This window comes from Protopterus annectens, chromosome 13.part0 (genome assembly GCF_019279795.1).
Source record: "Protopterus annectens isolate FY-2018-M chromosome 13.part0, PAN1.0, whole genome shotgun sequence".
NCBI classification, from domain to species: Eukaryota; Metazoa; Chordata; order Ceratodontiformes; family Protopteridae; genus Protopterus; species Protopterus annectens.
In genome coordinates, this window is record NC_056747.1 from 2,597,750 (window position 1) to 2,617,433 (window position 19,684).

General features: G+C 44.7%; 1 protein-coding gene across 1 annotated transcript in view; it reads left to right on the forward strand.

Annotated features, from left to right (window-relative positions):
- The window catches only part of AP3D1 (adaptor related protein complex 3 subunit delta 1), a 3,080,434-nt gene that overhangs the window by 806,190 nt on the left and 2,254,560 nt on the right, over window positions 1-19,684 (forward strand). The window lies entirely within an intron of this gene.

The window sequence follows — 19,684 nt, forward strand, 5'->3', positions numbered from 1 at the left end:
CAGAACAAAAGGGTTTTCCCGGGGTAAAACTATGGGCTAGGCTTGTAAATGCCCTCGGGCAGATAGCCTAGTATGAACCTATGAACCTATGAACCTATGAACCTATAACTACATTGTCTGTGCTAGCATCCACTACCCTCTTCTCTATGAACGCACCTACGTTAGTTATGTCCTGCAGTTGCATGTAGGGGTTGATCCCGGATCTGATATACTTTCTACTTACCCCTCCCTACTTGTTGCAGAAGGGCCTTTCTAGAGGGGAGATGGGGGATTATGTCAATAGCCGTGGTTGTGAGGGCATGATTGGCTAATAAACATGGGGTGTCCCGGGAGACCTCGGCACTGTGCCTTTGCTCTGAACACAATTTGTATTTCTCTATTTCGGTGGGGTCGCCAACATGGTTGTGCTGCATTGATGTTCTTCGTGTTTCACCATTAGATCAGTCTTTCTTGCCATGTGGTACCCGAAGCAGAAGCAGTTCGCAAGTGCTGGTCGGCCGACTCCTGCAATTTTTGATTTTGAGTTTCAGAACCGAAGTCTTCAACTAAAGCTTAGGACCCCATTGCGGAAACTTTTTCTTGCTCTAAACTGATGTCAGTAAAAGTCAATAATTGTATTTCTTGTGGAAAGCAAATACCTCATAAAGATTTCTATTCTTAGTGTATTCCTTGCCTAGGCCTTGACCACGATGTACCTCACTGTTGGTTTTGTGCCTTATTTAAACAACAAAGTATTTGTCGTCGGTATATTTACCCTTCTAACAATTTTGGTACTCGGTTCAGTTATCCAGCTATGGCTTCAGTAAGCCTCCCGACTACCGGCATTATGAAAAAATGCAAAGAGAAAGACAGAGACTGGCCGTCTAGGTCCAAAGCTGCCGACTGCGCTTCTCCTAAGTTAGTTGCCAGTTCACTGGTACTCATTGAGGTGCTTTCGCAGCCCCTGATACCCGCTACTTCAGATTCGCAGGCCTCTACTGAGACCCATTCAGAGTCCGGTATGCCGCAAGATGTTTCACCTATGGAACCTGCGGATGTCGCTACCTTGGATGGGTCTGGAGCTGCTGTACAGGCACCAGCTTCTGAGGGTGTTTTTAGGCCTACGGACTTGCATACTAAACCAACGCCATCTTCTTCAAGGCCTAAAGCTCTATCCATGCCTAGAAAATTGATGCCCATACCTCATGGTCAGGCCTCTATGCCTAAAAAGCTAATGATAAGAATGGCTGAAGACCTTATTACTTTAATCAGGGGAAGCCAACCTTCCCCTCTAAGAGACCCAGGACTCAATTTGGTTATGATTCTTATAATCAGGATTCTGAAATTTCTTTTTCTTCTGATGACCAGGATTTACCATTATCTACCTATGAGGATGCTTGCGGAGAGGACTCTAGTCCCTCTGCTTCCCCTCCAGAGGATTTCTCTTTTGGTGAAACCTTGCATACTCTTAGGGGGCATTTTCCCTGGGAAAGCCAGGATTACTCTGATTCTAAAAGGAGGCTTAAGGGATTTCTTACTCCTGCTCCAGCACAGGCCTTTAGCTATCCCCCCTGTACTGGACATTGTTGATGATGCCTTTATGGAGTCTAGCTTTGCCTCTGACTGCTTACCTCCTGCTCCCAGAAAATCAGATAGATATTACAGGGATCCTGACTCTCTCAAGTTCCTGTTTAAAAATCCTACTGCGGATCCTGAGACCATTTCACAGAGACCCAAGGGCATAAAGTCTACTACTGCCAAAAATCCTACTCCCTCTGATAGAGATTCCAGGGTGCTGGATAGATGAGGTAAGGCGGTATACTCTTCTACAACCTTGGCCATTAGGACCTTAAATTGCCAGTTTCATATGTTAAAGTATCAGCAGCATATTATTGGATTGCTTAAACAGAAAATTATGTTGATTCCTGACTGTGCTGAAAATAAAGATTTACAGAATTTAATGCTTTCTGCTGAACAAGTTTGAAAACATACTTGGCAATGTGGTTTTGATTCACTAGAGGCGTCTTGCAGGGCTGCTGTTACTGGGTATGTACTTAGAAAGCATGCTTGGCCTAAGGAGCTATCTTTGCCAGATCATGTTAAAGATAAATTGTTGGATGCTGCCTTAAATCAGGACTGCCTGTTTGGCAACAAAGCAGAAGTAGTACTTAAAAAGGTGGAGGAAAAAGCTAAATCTATGCAAACTGTTTAAGATTTCCTGCAAGTGCAGCCTCCAAGGTTTAGTAGGCATTGGCCCTCTTAGAATTGGTCCTTAACTGCCTCTTCCAGGCCTTCTCAGTCCAAACCCAGAACCAGCAGAAAACTCAGGCTTCAGTCCCAAGGTACACACAGGTCTAACCAGTCGGGGGGCTCCCACCTCCAAAGCAGGGATTAGTAAGACCCCCCCTTATGGCAAACTGTCTCAATGACTTAACTTTAAAACTTCCAAGCCCTTCTCAACTGACTGCTCCTTTACGGAAAGGTTGCCCTGTAGCTTTTTCAAGTTCAGGATTGCTGCTGAGTATGTCCCAGTTGCTGACTGGTGTTTTTGATCGCTTGTGCATCTGAACACATGGGGATGGGGAACCGAGGGGATGGTTTTCTATCTCTTTGGCCCTTGTGTGAACCCATATTTGAGGATGGGGAGGTGGCGTGTTTGTCTGTTGGAGGCTACTTCATGTGCCATCCTGTCTACTAGGTCAGCTGGGTAGTTTCTTTGCAGAAATAGGGAGCCTAGAACTTGGCTTTTTTTTTGGAATTCGTTGTCTTCGCTCATTATTCTGCTGAGTCTGACATATTGCCCTTTTATGACATTTCTTTTGATGTAGCCAAGGTGCTGGCTCCTGTATTCAAGTCGGTTGTTTCTGTGTGTGGGTTTTCTGTGCAGTTTGGAAGTAAACTTTTGGGTATCCGGCTCTATTGAGTGCGTAATGTCCAGGACGTTTACTTCTGTGCCTATTCCTGCTATTTTGAATTGCAGGAAAGGTATGCTGCTTTGGATTTCTGAGAGTAATAGGTTGAGGTCCTCTGGGGTCCCTTTCTACAGCAGGAACACATCATCAGTATAGCATCTGTATAGGGCTACCTGCTTGAATCTTTCTTGTTGGTTGAGTTGTTCTGCCTCCCAAGCGCCGAGTGCTAGGTTGGCGTAGGACGGTGCCATTTTGGCACCCATGGCTACTCCTTTGAGTTGCCTATAAGTGGTCTGGTCAAATTCAAAGAAGTTGTCTAAAACTAGTCTCAGCAGTGAGCAGTGGGTATCTTCTCATTCTGGGTGGTAGTTTCTGTGGTTGGTCAGGTAATTCTTGACCCATGCTATATCCCTTCCTTGTGTGGGATGCTAAGGTATAATGGCACTATGTCAAGTGTGGCTAGTGTCATGTTAAGGTTTTGGAGCTGCAGTTGGAAGGAGTCGATTTTATGGAGGAATTGCCATGAGCCTTTTAGGTAAAATTATGAACTCTGTACTAGTGGGTTGAAGTAGTAGTCCAGAAGTTCAGAAATGTACTCTGTCTTGGTACTTTTGGAGAAGACTATGTGCCTTAGGAGTGGGTACGTGGGGATTTTGTAGATCTTGGGAAATCAGAACAAAAACCCCACCATTGGGGAGTCTACTTGCATGTAGTTGTAGTCCTCTTCAGAGATTTTGTCGTCTTTGAGTAGTTTGGCCAGGGTGACGTGTATTTATTTAAATCTCAGGAGAACTTTTTTTGAAATTATCTTGTAGCTGTCTGCTTGGGACAGCACGTCTTTCATTTTGTGGATGTAGTCATCATTTTTCATGATTACAATCAATGCCTGCTCCTTTGTCTGATGACCTGTTTTTTGGGTAGGCCATTCTCTCTCCTTTCCATTAGCCACAGTGACCACAGACGCTTCCCAGTTGGGTTTGGAGGCATTGCATGGGAAAGATGGTCCAAGGCACGTAGCCCCCTCAAACCCCCCCCCTCCGGAGACCAAGCTGCATATCATTGTCTTCAAGATGATAGCAGTCCTTCTAACATCTCAAGCCTTTCAGGACTTTCTCTCTTTGGCGCTATTGCTAGTCATATGGACATGTCAGTAGTCTTGTACATTAACAAAGAAGGAGGATTCCACTCCTACCCATTGTGCAAAGAAGACCATAAGGGTCTGGGAATGTGCTCTGTCTTCAGGCTGCATTTTAATTGCAACACAGATATTGAGGAAAACCAGTGTACTTGGCAGACAGACTCAGCAAGTCCATCCTGATTCCTCACAAGTAGTCCCTCAATCAATCAGTAGCAAACATGGTTTTCAGCTGATGGAACCAACCTTGCTGCGATCTGTTTGCCTTTCCCTGAAACAAAAAGTGCATGAAGTACTTCAGTCTGATCCTCACTCAAGGGGGAGTCACTGAGGGATACTCAGATTCACAATTGGCCCTCAGGTCTCCTCTATGCTTATCACCCTCTTCCTTTGACCCTGAACTTTCTACAGAAAACAGTCAGGCTGAAGAGCTCCGTCATTCTCATTACCCCCAAGGCTGAAGAGCTCCGTCATTCTCATTACCCCCAAGGCTGAAGAGCTTCGTCATTCTCATTACCCCCATCTGGTCTCATCAGGTGTGGTTCCCCTTTCTCTGTTCTCACCTCAGATGTCCTCCATGGATATTGGAGCTCAATCAGGACCTCCTATCTCATCCACCACAATTCCAGCATCACAGTCTCCATGCCCTCAAGCTGACTCCATGGTTTCTCCGATTCCACGGATAGAAACATGGTCCAGACTCGTTCCCAGTCCATAACATTATTTTGGCTTCCCAGAAGGCTTCCGTTAAGAAGGTCTACAAAAGCAAATGGAAAAGATGATTTTCATCTATGAGCTTAGAGCTGAGCTGAGTGTGGGCTTCTAAAGAAAACATTGACCCCCTTTCAGTTCAGCTTCCAGGTTATGTAAAGCATTTATCAAGGGGATCTTCCTCCTTAGACCTCCTATAAAAGATCCTACTGCTCCCTGGGACTTCACGGTGGTCCTCCAGGGGGTTAATTTAGAAACACTTTGAACCAAAAAAACAAATGTGAAGTGAAGATTCTTGGAAATCCATTATGTTGGTAGCTTTTACTTCATCTAAAGATCAGCTAGACCTCCTTACATAATTTTTCATCAGCATAGGATGTCTTTATGAACTAACCCTTCCTTTATGCCTAAAGTGACCACAGAGACTAACATTAGTCAATCAGTACACTTGGCAGTTTTCTTCCCTAACTTTACTATTAAAGGTGAATATATGTTGCACCTGCTTGATGTCCTTAGGCAACTGTGTTTTTACTTCACAGATGAAAACAGTACAGGAAGTTTGATCAGCTGTTTGTATCCTTTTCCCCTAACCGCTTAGATCAAGCAGTTTCCAAAATTACCTTGGCCAAATGGATTACTGATTGTATTTTGCTGATTTATTCTTAAAAAAGTTTGGAATTGCCTGTACTTCTTAGAGCCCACTCCACCAGATCTTTGGCTACGTCATCTGCTTTTTCCTGTAGCATTTCAGTTGAGGATATCTGTGCTACAGCCACGTGATCAAAGACTCATAACTTTAGTTACACATTACAAATTGGGCATTGTTTCCAGAAGCAGGGCTTCCTTTGTTTTGAAAGTGCTGTAGCATATCCTTCCTTGAGGGCTGCCCAAGAGTTATGTAGCTGGGGACTCTGACCCATCAGGGAGGAAGAATGAAAAGGACAACATCAGATGTCCTTGTATTCCTGTTGCAGTATTCTTAGTGTGGGATTTCTAGCCTCAGGTGACCCGAACATCAGCTCCAATACAAAAGCTTAAGTCTGGTTGTTGTAGGTGCGTGGGATGTCTCAAGTAGGGCCATAAACCAGGGACCATAAATGTGACGTCTGCATGCACAGACCTCAGAACTTTTCAGTTGCAGATGATGTCACATCGATCACTTCCCACCTAAACTTGAAGACTTCTAAAAAGCAAAGTACCCCGTTGGGGAAAATTTATGTTTCTTTTGCTTGAGCTTGGTTAGCTGTAGTTATTGTTGTCCGATGTCAGCTAAAAAGGGCAAATGCCATTGCGGGCGTCCGATACCACATAAAGATGCACATGACCATTGCGTCTTCTGTCTAGGAAAGGAACATGATCATACTGATTGTTCCATTTGACAGTCTTTTGTCCTGAAGACCCTTTGCAGCCGTCTTGCCGTATTAAACTTGTATTTTGAGAACCAACGTCTCAAAAAGCTTGCGCTTAGGATGGATCCCGAATCGGCTTTTTCAACTGAACCACCACAGAAAAAGTCCATATTTCCAGGCCTACCACCGCTACCTCTCCAGCATCGGACATCCTGCCAGCTCCCGATCTAGGGGTTGAGGGACGTCTGACTGAACCGTCTGCTTTGATGGCTCCCACCGACAAAGCTGCTTCAGAAGAAATAGCTTGTATGTCCACGGAGATAGCCCAGATGTCGGTCCCTACCCGATGTCAAGGGGGATCTAGAGTCAGTTGGACATCCAACTGAGATGCCATTACCTGAAGCTCGGGCCTCAGAACCTAGGCCTTCTCCCAGACCTACGCCTTCTACACGAAAACAAAAAAACACTTTACTCCTACCCAAGGAGGAGTTCCAGACTGGCAATCATTTACTAATTCTTTGATGCAGGCTTTTATGGCTGTTAGGCCCACAACCTCTTCTCCCATAACCTCTTCTCCCTCCACTATCCCAGTGCTTAGCTCTAGGCCTGCCTCTGCCACTTCTCTCCCCTTGCAGACTACCCAAGAAGGAGAGGAGGGTCGAGTACCTTGCTACTCATGTTCTGAAGTGTTCATGTCTTATGCTAAACAGATTGCCTCTCCTTTAGAATACTATTCCCCAGATGAGGAATCCATTGAAACGGACCCCCACCAGAGGATATTACCTTTGGTGAAACTATTACTAAGATGAAAGAGTACTTCAAGTGGGGCCCTACCCAGATGACTGACACCCAGCGAAGGTATTTTGAACTCCAAGTGGAATCACCCTCCCCATCAGCCATCCCACCTGTCTTGCCTGCCTATCTGGATGCCTTCACCTCTGCATCCAAGAATCCAGACTCTAAGCCACCTGTACCTAATAGAACAGAGAGGTTTTATAAAGTACCTGATGAGCAAAAAATTTAGTTAACCCCCACCCTCCCATCAGACCCTGCAGTAATTGCTGTCTTTCCTGACAAGCAATCCAGACCAGTTCTCTCTGCATCTCTTCTGCCAACTGACAAAGATGGCAACAGGATGGACAGGATTGGGAAAATAGTGTACACCTCCTCCACCCTGGCTTTCTGTGCTATCACTTACCAGACACACATTGTAAAATATGCCTTGGATCTTGTTTCACAAACCTCCAATCTCCTGACTGCCCTACTAAATCTGACATAGCATCTAAACTGTCTCTGGCTTCACATGTAGCCAGAAATTTCATTAGGTGTAGTTAGGATGCAACTGAGTCCTCTGCTAGGTCATCAGCTTCTGTCCTCCACAGATATTCTTGGCTTCTCCTACAACCACTCCCCGAGGACTTCAAAACTAAAATTATGGACGCCGCATTAGACCATAACCTTTTGTTTGGCAAACAAGCTGCAGAGCTTTTTAAAAAACTGCAGGAGAAAAGTAAGGAGTTGCAGGACATCAAGCGTATGTTCTTCGTGTTTCACTGTTGCAGTCATCACATTTGGGTTATCCCTGCCAGGGTAGCCCTCAGTCAGCCCGAATACCAGAGGCTTAGTATTTCTGCGTCAGTTGCCGTCGCTCCAGGACTGACGTCCAGTCAAATTAAATTAAGGCAGCTGACACCATTATATTAATCTTTCTTGCCGAGGAGACCAAAGCAGTTTGCATGAATGCCGGTCATCCGCTACCTGATTTTTTCGTTTCCAAAATTGAAGTTGAAGTCTTCTAAAGCTAAGTACCCTGTTGGGGATCCTTTTTTCTTGCTCTAACCGATGTCAGAAAAAGTTAACAATTGTCTCACCTGTGGTAAGCAAATACCACACTGAGATTTTCATTCCTACTGCATCACCTGCTTAGGCCCAGATCACGACATCCCCCCCTGTCACTTTTGTGCTCTGTTCAACGCCAGAACTATACATCATTGGCCCTTATTGTAGCTAGATATTTTCGCTCTTAGTCCTCGAATTTTGATATGGCTTCGGTAAGCCATTCAGCAGCACATCTTCTGAAAAAATATAATGATAAAGACAGAGACAGACCACACAGGTCCAGAAATGTCGACGACGCTTCCGTTAAGCTCGTTGTCAGTTCTCCGGTCCTCAGTGAGGCATTTTTGCAGCCCCTGAGGCCCGCTTCTTTGGATTTGCAGGCTGCTACAAGACCCTTTCGGAGTCCGGTATGCCGTGAGACTCATTGACTAAGGATCCTGATGGGTCCGGATCTGCTGAGCAAGGACCGGCTTCTGAGGAAGTACTTTGCACTACCAATTCTCGACCAGACTGATAACTTCTTTAGCGTCTACTGTTCTTTCGAAAACTACCGAGATTCTAAGGCTTAGGGTAAGAACCACACTTCTTTAGCGTCTACTGTTCTTTCGAAAACTACCGAGATTCTAAGGCTTAGGGTAAGAACCACACCCATGAAACAGACCCAATCTCAGGCACATGCTTCCTTGTCTCAGTCTCAGACGCTTAAAATGGAGGAAGACCTTATAATGCTTATCAGAGGAAGCTAGACTACCCCTTCCAAAAGAAAGAGGTTTGTCCCCAGTAGTTTTATCTGAACAGGAGTCCGATGACTCTAATGCATCTGATTATGAAGATATGCAACCCCTCTCAGCTTATGAGGATTCTGATGCAGAGGAATCCATCCCTTCAGCCTCTCCACCCGAGGACTTTTCCTTTGGGGAATCCCTACATACTTTAAGTTAACATTTCCAGTGGGAATGTCAGGATTACCCTCACTCAAAAGGGACTCAGGGAATTCCTAGATCTTCCACAGCACAGACCTGTGGCCATTCCTCCTGTCCTGGATGTTGAGGATGATGATTTTATGGAATCCAGTTTGACTCCTGACACCCTCCATCCTACTCCCAGGAAACCAGACAGGTACTGTAGAGTCCCTGACTCTCACAAATTTCTGTTCAAAAACCCTACTGCTGACCCCGAGGTTATCTCTCAAGGACCTAAAGGAATTAAAGCAACTTCTGCTAAGAATCCCACCCCCTCAGATAGGGATTCACGAGCATTAGACAAATGGGGTAAAAAAGTATACACCTCTGCTACTCTTGCTATTAGAGCACTAAATTGTCAGTTCCATATGCTGAAATATCAGTAGCATACCGTGGAACTCCTCAAACAAAAAATATCTTCCTTTCCTGTTTGTGTAGAAAATAGAGTTACAAGAGTTAATGCATTCTGCAAGGCAAGTAACTAAGCACACCTTACAATGTGGTTTTGATGCCCTAGAAGCACCTTGCAGGGCAGCAGTCACTGGTTCTGTCCTTAGAAGGCATGCTTGGCTAAAGGAACAGCTCTTGCCTGACTATGTCAAATCCAAATTACTGGATGTGCCACTGCACAAAGACAACTTATTTGGCACCAAGGCAGAGGAGGTCTTAAAAAAGATGGACGAAAAAGCTAAATCTCTGCATACAGTTAAGGATTTCGTACAGGTCCAGCCACCCAGGTTCATTAGGCATTGCCCCTCCAATCACTGGTCCTTTCCTGCCCCCTCCAGGTCAGCTCAGCCCAGACCCCAAGGAAGCGGGGGCCCCCAGACTGAAGCCCCAGGGAATGCAGAGATCTTAAGCAATGGAGTTCCTCATCTTCAAAACCAGGGAGTGCTAAGTCCACCCCCTCATGGTAAGAACTTACAATGACTTCACGCTTCCACCCCCTCCATCTGCCCACCTGCTCTTGCATCTAGGAGGAAAACTCTCCTTCTACACAAGTACCTGGGCCACCATTACCAATGACCATTGAGTCCTCAACATAGTGTCCCAGGGATACAGATTTTATTTCCACACTCTACCAACCCCAAAAGGGTTCCCAGATCTTCCCCCAAACCAGTGGGCAGAGGCCAAAAAGCAAGTCCTTTCCATGCTCTTGATGAGGGCAATAGAGCATGTTCCTGCAGAACAGGTAGGCCAGGGTTTCTATTCTAGACTCATTCTGGTACCCCGAAAAGAGGGCACCTGGCACCCCATCCTCGATCTATCCATTCTAAACACTTTCCTAGTGATACCAAAATTCAAAATGCTCACCCTCCAGCAACTTCTACCTGTGCTCTACAAGGATACTTGGTTAGCCACCCTAGACCTAAAAGAGGCCTACCTACACATCCCAGTTAGGAAGTCTTGCAGGAAATACCTACATTTTCATGGCGGGATCACTGCACTTTCAATTCTCTGTGCTTCTCATTGGCTTATTGACTGCTCCCAGAGTTTTCACAAAATGCCTGACTCCCGCCAATGCTTTTTGCAGACAAAGAAATATTAAAATTTACCCCTAATTAGATGACTGTCTGTTTAGGCAAACAGTCAGAAAAAGCTGCTAAAGCACCTGACCTTTGTTAAAGGACGTATACTATCAACAAAAAGAAATCCAAACTAGTACCCACGCAAAAAATTGTATTCCTGGGAGCAGGTCTGGACACGGCATCTCAGATGGCATTCCTTACACCAGAAAAACAAACCTACCTGACAACTTACTTTTCTCAACTAGCCACCAGACCCCAGTTATCCGCAAGGAAAATCCTGCAAGCTCTGGGGTACATGACTTCTACTCTTGTACCAATGATACCTTGCTTAAGGAAGGATTTCCTTTGGTAGGCAGCAGCATGTAATCACAACAAGGGATTACCCTTCTCACAACCCTATGTCGCCCAGACCCTTACCACAGTTGCATCAGACTATGCCTGGGGTGCACACCTGGACAGCAGGTACATTCAAGGCCAATGGAGCCCAAACCAAATAGATCTGCACATCAGCCAAAAAGAGATGTTAGCTGTTCAGCAAGCTCTGACAGCCTTCAGACCCCTACTCTCCCCGGGGCCTGTACTGATCAAAACAGACAAACACCACTGTGCTGTTGTATGTCAACAAGCAGGGAGGGACTCAGTCGTATCTTCTGTGCAGGCTCGCCATGACCCTTTGGCATACATCCTCAGCCATGCAGCTACACCTGCTAGCACAATTCCTGCCAGGCTCTCTAAACTCTCTGGCAGACAACTTAAGCAGAAATCTTCTGGTCCCACAAAAGTAGCAGCTAGACCAAAGAACCTTCACCCTTGTAACCCAGAAATGGGGCACCCCGAAGGTTGACCTCTTTGCCTCCCACTCCAATCATCAGCTCAGCAAATTTTGCACCAGGGAACCTCACAGCAAGGCCAGGAAAGTGGATGCTCCATCCTTCCAGTGGGTCAACCTCTCGGTTCTATGCATTCCCCCCCTCTACCGCTCATTACAGGGGTACTGCTCAAAATAGAGGAGGAAAAACCGAGGAAAATCCAGATTGCCCCAGACTGGCCTTGTCAGCACTGGTACCCTCTGCTGCGAAGCCTGTCACCATGGCATCACCCTCTGATCCCAACACTCCTGACCCAGAGGAATGGAGAATTCATGCATCCCCAATTGCAGACCCTCAATCTGGCAGCCTGGCTTATTCCCTGACCACTGCACAAGCTGCCAATCTAAGGAAACAAGTTCTAGATGTTGTACGTGAGGCCAGACGCCGTAGAACTAGAAAGTCTTACGCTGACAAGTGGAAAAAGTTTTGCACCTGGATCCAGGCTAAGGGAGCTGGAACTGCACAGCCCTCCTTACCTCTCATCCTGGATTACCTGACTGACCTACTACACAGGGGTCTGTCCTTCTCTTCCATTAAAATTCATGCCTCCACCATCTCTTTTCTCCCACCCTCTCATCAAACGGTTCCTAAGAGGGTCTAACACCCTGAAGCCACCCAGAAGAGCACCTACCCCAGCTTGGGACCTTAACTTTGTTTTGGAAAAACTCACTCTGCCCCCCTTTGAACCAGCAGCGTCAGCGTAGCTAAAGTTCCTTTCTTGGAAGACAGCCTTGCTTCTGGCCATCACTTCAGCTAGAAGAGTGTCCGAGCTACACTAAGCATTACCACCTGCCTATCTTCTCCAAATCCAGGGCAGGTTTTGCCATCGCAGTCTTGCAGGGAATCGTGGCCCACCCAGTCTTCTTGACTGCCTCCACCCTTTTGGGAATCAACCCAAATGTGATGACTGCAACAGTGAAACACGAAGAACATAGTACAATTGTGTACACTTAACATAAATGTAGATGTTTGAGTGTATTTACTGTTGCAGTCCTGGTTTCCTTCCCTCCATCCCCCCTTTTCTCTCTCTCTCTCTCTCTCTCCCCTTAAATGGAACATTTTGGTATTTACTTTTTGTTGGTGGGGTTCTTCCACCATGTCCTGGCTCCGACTTGGAGGCTCCTGACAGGGCAAGAAAAACTGATGTAATGGCATTGGGTGCTTTGCTTTGTACTACTGACGACCTGACATTAGTCATGAAGCGACAGCAACTGATGCAGAAATACTAAGCCTCTGGTATTCAGGCCGACTTGAGAGCTACCCTGGCAGGGATAACCCAGATATCATGACTGCAACAGTGAATACACTCAAACATCTACATTTATGGTAAGTGGACACAACTGTACTTTGTATACTGCGACAGTGAATACACTCGCACATCTACGTTTATGGTCTGCGACAGTGAATACACTCGCACATCTACGTTTATGGTAAGTGTACACAACTGTACTTTATGTATACTGCGACAGTGAATGCACTCGAACATCTACATTTATGGTAAGTGTACACAACTGTACTTTATGTATACTGCAACAGTGAATACACTCGAACATCTACATTTATGGTAAGTGTACACAACTGTACTTTATGTATACTGCAACAGTGAATACACTATAACATCTACATTTATGGTAAGTGTTCACAACTGTACTTTATGTATACTGCGACAGTGAATACACTCGAACATCTACGTTTATAGTAAGTGTACACAACTGTACTTTATGTATACTGCAACAGTGAATACACTCAAACATCTACATTTATGGTAAGTGGACACAACTGTACTTTATGTATACTGCGACAGTGAATACACTCGCACATCTACGTTTATGGTCTGCGACAGTGAATACACTCGCACATCTACGTTTATGGTAAGTGTACACAACTGTACTTTATGTATACTGCGACAGTGAATGCACTCGAACATCTACATTTATGGTAAGTGTACACAAGTGTACTTTATGTATACTGCGACAGTGAATACACTCGAACATCTACATTTATGGTAAGTGTACACAACTGTACTTTATGTATACTGCAACAGTGAATACACTATAACATCTACATTTATGGTAAGTGTTCACAACTGTACTTTAGGTATACTGCGACAGTGAATACACTCGAACATCTACGTTTATAGTAAGTGTACACAACTGTACTAACCTTTTCCTCCAGGGCAGGAAGGAAAAGAGTTTTACTCAAGACTCTTTCTGGTCCCCCTAAAAGATGGGCCTTGGAGGCCAATACTAGATCTATCCTTTCTAAACCGATTCCTAAAAGTTCCATCATTCAGAATGTTATCCTTTCAAACTCTTCTCCCTTTAATCCCAGCCCAGGCCTTCATGGCCACACTGAATCTAAAGGAGGCTTATCTCCATATCCCCATAAAGCCATCCAACCGAAAATACTTGCGTTTCACTGGACCCGCTTCGCATTTTCAGTGTTCAGCCTTGTCCTTTGGTTTGTCTACTGCACCCAGGATATTCACAAAATGTTGCACCCAGGATATTCACAAAATGCCTAGCCCTAGCCATTGCTTACTGCAGGCCCCAAGGTGTCCAAGTCTGTCCCTATGTAGATGACATGCTCCTTCTAGCAGAGACAGTAGACCTCCTCCAAAATCATCTCAGGTTCACCATTTCCCTTCTTCTAAACCTGGGCTTCACCCTCAACTTAAACAAATCCTCTTTACACCGCACCACAACAAAATCTTTCTGGGCTGCAGGATCAGGACAGATCTGATGCAGGCTTTTCTTCCCCTGGACAAAGCCCTGTCCTTCTCCAGTCACTTACAAAACCTTTTACCAGCCCCACTGATAACTGCAAGGCAATTCCTGGGGCTGATGGGAGCCACCATTCCTATGCTTTCTTTAGCAAGAATGCACATGCAGAAGTTCCAGTGGTACCTAAACAACATGTGGTCACACCAACACTCCCTGGATCAACAAATTCCCATTCTGCCCTGCCTCAAAACAGAACTAAGGTGGTGGATTCAACACATCCTTCACAACCCTGGATTACCACTCCAAATCCCCTCCCCACCCCAATTCATGCACACAGATGCATCGGACATAGGGTGGGGAAGCCACCTGCAAAGGTTTCAGGGTACAGGAAGCATGGAATCCTACCCTTCAAAAGAAGCTTGTCAGTGTAAGGGAAATGACTGCAGTTCTTCTGGCCCTGGAAGCTTTTTTCCTATTCTCCAACCGGGTCCCTGGAAGCTTTTTTCCTATTCTCCAACCGGGTCCCCTTCAAATATTCACAGACAACACCACAGTTATATGGTATCTCAACAAACAAGGAGAGACCAGACCTTACCTTCTTAGCAGAATAGCTCTACAAATTTGGGAACTCGCCTCCAGGCACAGCTTGTCCCTGCAGGCCTCATACATCCCCTCTCAGGAAAACAAACAAGCGGATATTCTCAGCAGAACATCTTGTCTACAGCACAAGTGGATATTGAACCGAGAGACCTCTATAGACATTGTCCACCGGTGGGGCACTCTTCAAGAGGATCTGTTTGCCTCCCTCCAGAACAGACAATTGAATAAATTCTGCACCAGGGATCACTCTCCACTTGCCTGGAGAGTAGATGCCTTCAGCATTCCATAGAAGAGACTATTTCTATATGCTTTTCCACCCTTCCCACTAATCCAAAAGGTTCTACTGAAAATCAGGAAGGACAAACCAAAAGTCTTGCTGGTGACTCCCTACTGGTCAAAGCAACACTGGTTCCCCCTAATTCTTAGGTTCATAGGTAGGTACTAGGCTATTGGCCCTAGGGCCTATATAAACCTAGCCAAAGGTACCCTGGCTTTCGCCACCCAAGAAAATTATTTTCCTGTGCCACTGTCGAGCAGAGCCACAGAAGTGATCCCCGGGGTGAATTTCCTATCTCCCATCCAGTCATCAAGATTTTTCTTGAACAGTGCTAATGAGGAGCTTTGTTTGATATAGATAGGTAGTTTGTTCCAGAGTATGGGAAGTCTCTGGGACGGGAATCTATCCCTCCATCATGTTCTGTTTATTGTGGTGACGAGGTTTAGGTCCCTAGAGCGTGTAGCTCGTAGGGATTGGGATTTCTTTAAGTGGAGCATGTCTAAAAGCTCTGGGTTTGACATAGCTTTGTGTGTTAGGCAGAGATCGCCTCTGAGTAGGCGATATGCAACAGAGTGAAGCTGCAGTTGTTTGAGGCGGTCTGCATAGGGCATCTCTTTGAGGCCGGTAATTCTGTTTGTGAGGTATTTCTGTGGCCTTTCCAGTTGTTGTAGATGTCTTGTGAGGTACATACCAAAAGGGGCATTGTACTTTATAATGGGTCTAATGAGTGACGAGTAGAGGGGAACAATGACCTCTTTTTTCCTGGATGAGAAAACTTTTGTGATGAGGTGTGCCACATAGAAGGATTTCCTGACTACTGTGGCGATGTGATTATCAAAGGAGAGACTACTGTCCACCTGTGTCCCAAGGTCTCTTATCATACTTTCGGTGTTAAGTAGACTACCACCTATGTGGTAGTTCATGGGTACTGAGTTTTTACCAAAAGGAATGACAATGCACTTTTTGGCATTGAGCTTTAGGCCATGGCTTTGACACCAGGCATCTGTCTCAGCAAGACCCTTTTGTAGGATGTCCACATCTTTTGGAGTTTTGATTATGGCTCCTAGCTTGCAGTCATCTGCGAACTTCGTTAGCCAAAGACCTTCTATGTTGGCCTGTACTTCAGAAAAGTAGATACCAAACAGGAGAGGACCCAGGACTGAACCCTGTGGTACTCCACTTGTCACTGGTCTGAATCTGGATTTGGAGTCTGCTACTTTCACAGTGTGGGTTCTGTCAGTGATATATAGACAAACCAAGAAAAGCAGGAGACTGGATGCAGGAAAAATTTATTCCGGTACCTCGGCCCCAACAGCCTTCAAAGGAATAAAATACATACTTCCAAATGCAGTATATATACTAGTGCTACCAATTAAACATAATTATATACAATTGAAGGAAATTAAGACAACACTCGAATTTAAAGAGACATACACAATTCATGAAATTTCTGTCAGCTAAATGACAATAAATTACTATCAAAATAGCTATTAAATATTTAAATTAATTTCTAAATTCAACCCTCGAGGCTTTAATGTTCCATATTAATTTAAATATTTAATAGCTTTTTTGATAGGCTGTTGGGGCCGAGGTACCGGAATAAATTTTATCCTGCATCCAGTCTCCTGCTTTTCTTGGTTTGTCTATATTTATGTGTGCTGCTGTTGGTCGCTGTTCTTTTTGGTAAAGCTGGGATTTGGATCTATGATGGCTAATACTGAAAATGAAGGAATTCTATTTGCCAGCTTGGCTAGAGAAAGGGATATCAAGCTGGCACAATTCGATCCATGGACAACTTTTGGTAATTATGGTCATGATAAGAAATTTGAAGACTTAAAGAGACTGAGAATTAGGGAGACATCCTTATTTTATGATATCTGTCTTTTAGAAAAATATGTCGAACTGTCTATCACACCGAGAGGTTTAAGAATAGATAAATTACCTGCATATAAATTTGCTGAAGATGAAGGTGATTTTTTAAAAGAGTGGCAAGCAGCATCTCACCATTGTACTTTAACCTGGTTACAAATTCTCATCAAACGTAACCGAAGGAGCCTTGGACTGCTCCAATCTAAAATAGCTGATAGTGAAGCCAGTTTATCAACACCAGAAATACACGCATCCCCTTCTTCTTTTGTACTGGCAATGAAAGATGTCAACCTAGCTGTTTCAAAAGCCGAGGGTGAAGTAATAGCTAGGAAAAAGAAGAAGTTGAATAGAGATATTACTGATTTCAAGAATAATATTATTTATTCTTGGCAACGCCAGCGCCAACGAAAGAAAAGCGCTAATGGTTCAGCCCGAGGAAGATCATCAGAGGGAGGTTCGCGTAGTGGACGTGACTCCTCAGTGTCGTCATCAGATACGGCTGGTGGAAGCAAGAAGAGCGTCTCTTTCGAGCGAGTAGATCTGGCGGATGAAAATGGTTCAGTAGTAGAAGAAGAACAAGGTAGATGGAACTTTCGGCAGGGTGCGAAAAGAAAATTCCGACACAAGGGTCGCAACAAAAGGTACTGAATTAGGTGTTGATGCGTATGCGACAACACATGGTATTTGTCCGCACATTTCATATGGGCGTATAGCTGATTGTTTGGTTAATGTGAACGTTGGTGGGGTTCACGCTTTGGATGGTGAGAACTTTTTGAGTGACTATGCTCAGCATACATCAGCTGATCATTTGAATAGCAATATCATTCACGAAAACATCGAAATTGGGCCTAGTATTCTGAATTTAAGTGACTTGGTTTTTACACCAGAAATTATTACGGTGTTGAATTTGGGCAGTAAGTTTGTTCCAACAAAAGTTCCTGCACTATGTGACATTCTTTTAGATATTAAACGGTTTTGTAGAAAATTGTATCTAAAAGTGTTTTTTGAGAAAAAATGTGCTTTGAATGATGTTAATGATATGTTTGCAACAACTACTGAAAATAATTCATCAGTACTTGCTGATAATACATTAATTAATCTCTCTGCAAGCTACAGTGATATAGATGATTGGGAAGATTTTTCTGTTCTTTTTGATCCTTTGTTAGATATTTCTGTACATGAGGTTTTGGAAGAAAATGCCTCAAATACCTCTAGCTATGGGGGCAATAGCACAATGGTAGGAAATTATGAGGCAGGTTTAGTGGACACTGATTCAGGAAGATTCTATACAGGTTATGGGAAATTTATTCTACCTGAGCTTCCAAGTCGTCTTGGTTTGTCTATATTTATGTGTGCTGCTGTTGGTCGCGGTTCTGTCAGTGAGCCAGTTGGCAACCCATCTTGTGACATAGGATTTATACCTAGTTTAGTGAGTTTATCTATAATTCCAGAGTGGGGGATGGTGTCAAAAGCCTTGGCGAGATCTAGATAGGCTGTGTGAACCACCTTACCCTCATCTATGGCTTTGGTGACTGCTTCAAAGAAGTCTATCAGGTGTAGGAGACATTATCTGCCTTTTACGAACCCGAACTGGGTGGGGTCCTGAGTTTGAAGATTACCAATGTCATTGTTTATAAGTTCCATGATGATACGCTCCATAGCCTTGCAGACCAGGCTCGTTAGGCTAATGGGGCGGTAGTTTCCGGGGTCTGTGGTGGCTCCCCCTTTGTGGAGTGGGATAACTGTTGCTGTGCGCTATTCAGTGGGCACATAGCCTGAGGTAAGGCTATGATTGAACATGGTACTTAGGTGGGGTGCCAGTTTGTTCTGTAGTTCATGTAGAGCACAGCCTGGGATGTCGTCAGGTCCCATGGATGCTGTGTTCTTGGCTTTGGATAGTGTGTTTTTTACCTGTGCAGCCGTGATTACAGGAACTTTGCATTCTTCTGGTATAGAGATGGGCCCTTTAGGGGATGACAGAGGGGAAAAGTTAGCACTGAACCTATCTGCCAGGATGTTGGCAGTATCCGTTGGTTCTGTATATTTAGTGCCATTGTGCTGTAACTCAGAGCAGATCTGAGTGTTGCCATTGAGATTCTTGACATAGCTATAGAATGCTTTGTGGTTGTCTTTAGGAGTCAGTGGCGATTTTGTTTTCATAACTAGCTTTGGAGGATTTTATGAGGGATCTCAGCTTCTTACTGAAGCTGACAAGGGAGTTTCTCCAATCATGGGATTTTACTCTTTTGCAACAGTTTCTTTCTTCTGTTGTAGAGTTTGTTTATGGCAGGGGACCACCAGATTGGCTTCCTTTTTTTGGAGGATAGCATCTTGGTTCTGTTAGGATTGTGATGATCCATGCACTCATGTAAGTGCTTATAAAGTGCATTTGTGTAGGATTCAGCAGTCATACCTCTATTGTCCATCAGCATGGGTGTCGTGAAGTTTGCCACTTCTGTCTTAAGAAGCATGAAGTTGGCTTTGGAGAAATTTTTTACTGTGGTTTCCCTAATGGGGGGTGGGGGAGGGATGTGGATGTCTAGGGTGATTAGCTTATGGTCGGGTCTGACCAACGAGGAATTGACCTCTGGTATGGAGCACCAGTTGCCTGTGTTGGTAATAACCAGGTCTAGGATATTGCTGCCCCTGGTGGGGGTGTGGATAAGTTGATCCATGGCATTGGAATTTATGAATTCCAGAAAACGTTGAGCACAAGAGTTGGTACATGAGTAGTTTTCCAAGTTAATGGTAGGGTAGTTGAAATCGCCCATTATTAGGGTGTTAGGTTGTACCCTAATATTTTCCAGAGTATTAAGAAATGAGGAGTGGGAATCCTGGGGCATGGTGGGGGATATGTAGCAAGCTACAATTTGGATTGCGGTCTTGCATGGGCAATCACCACAAATTACCCCACAAAGTGGACCTTCTCT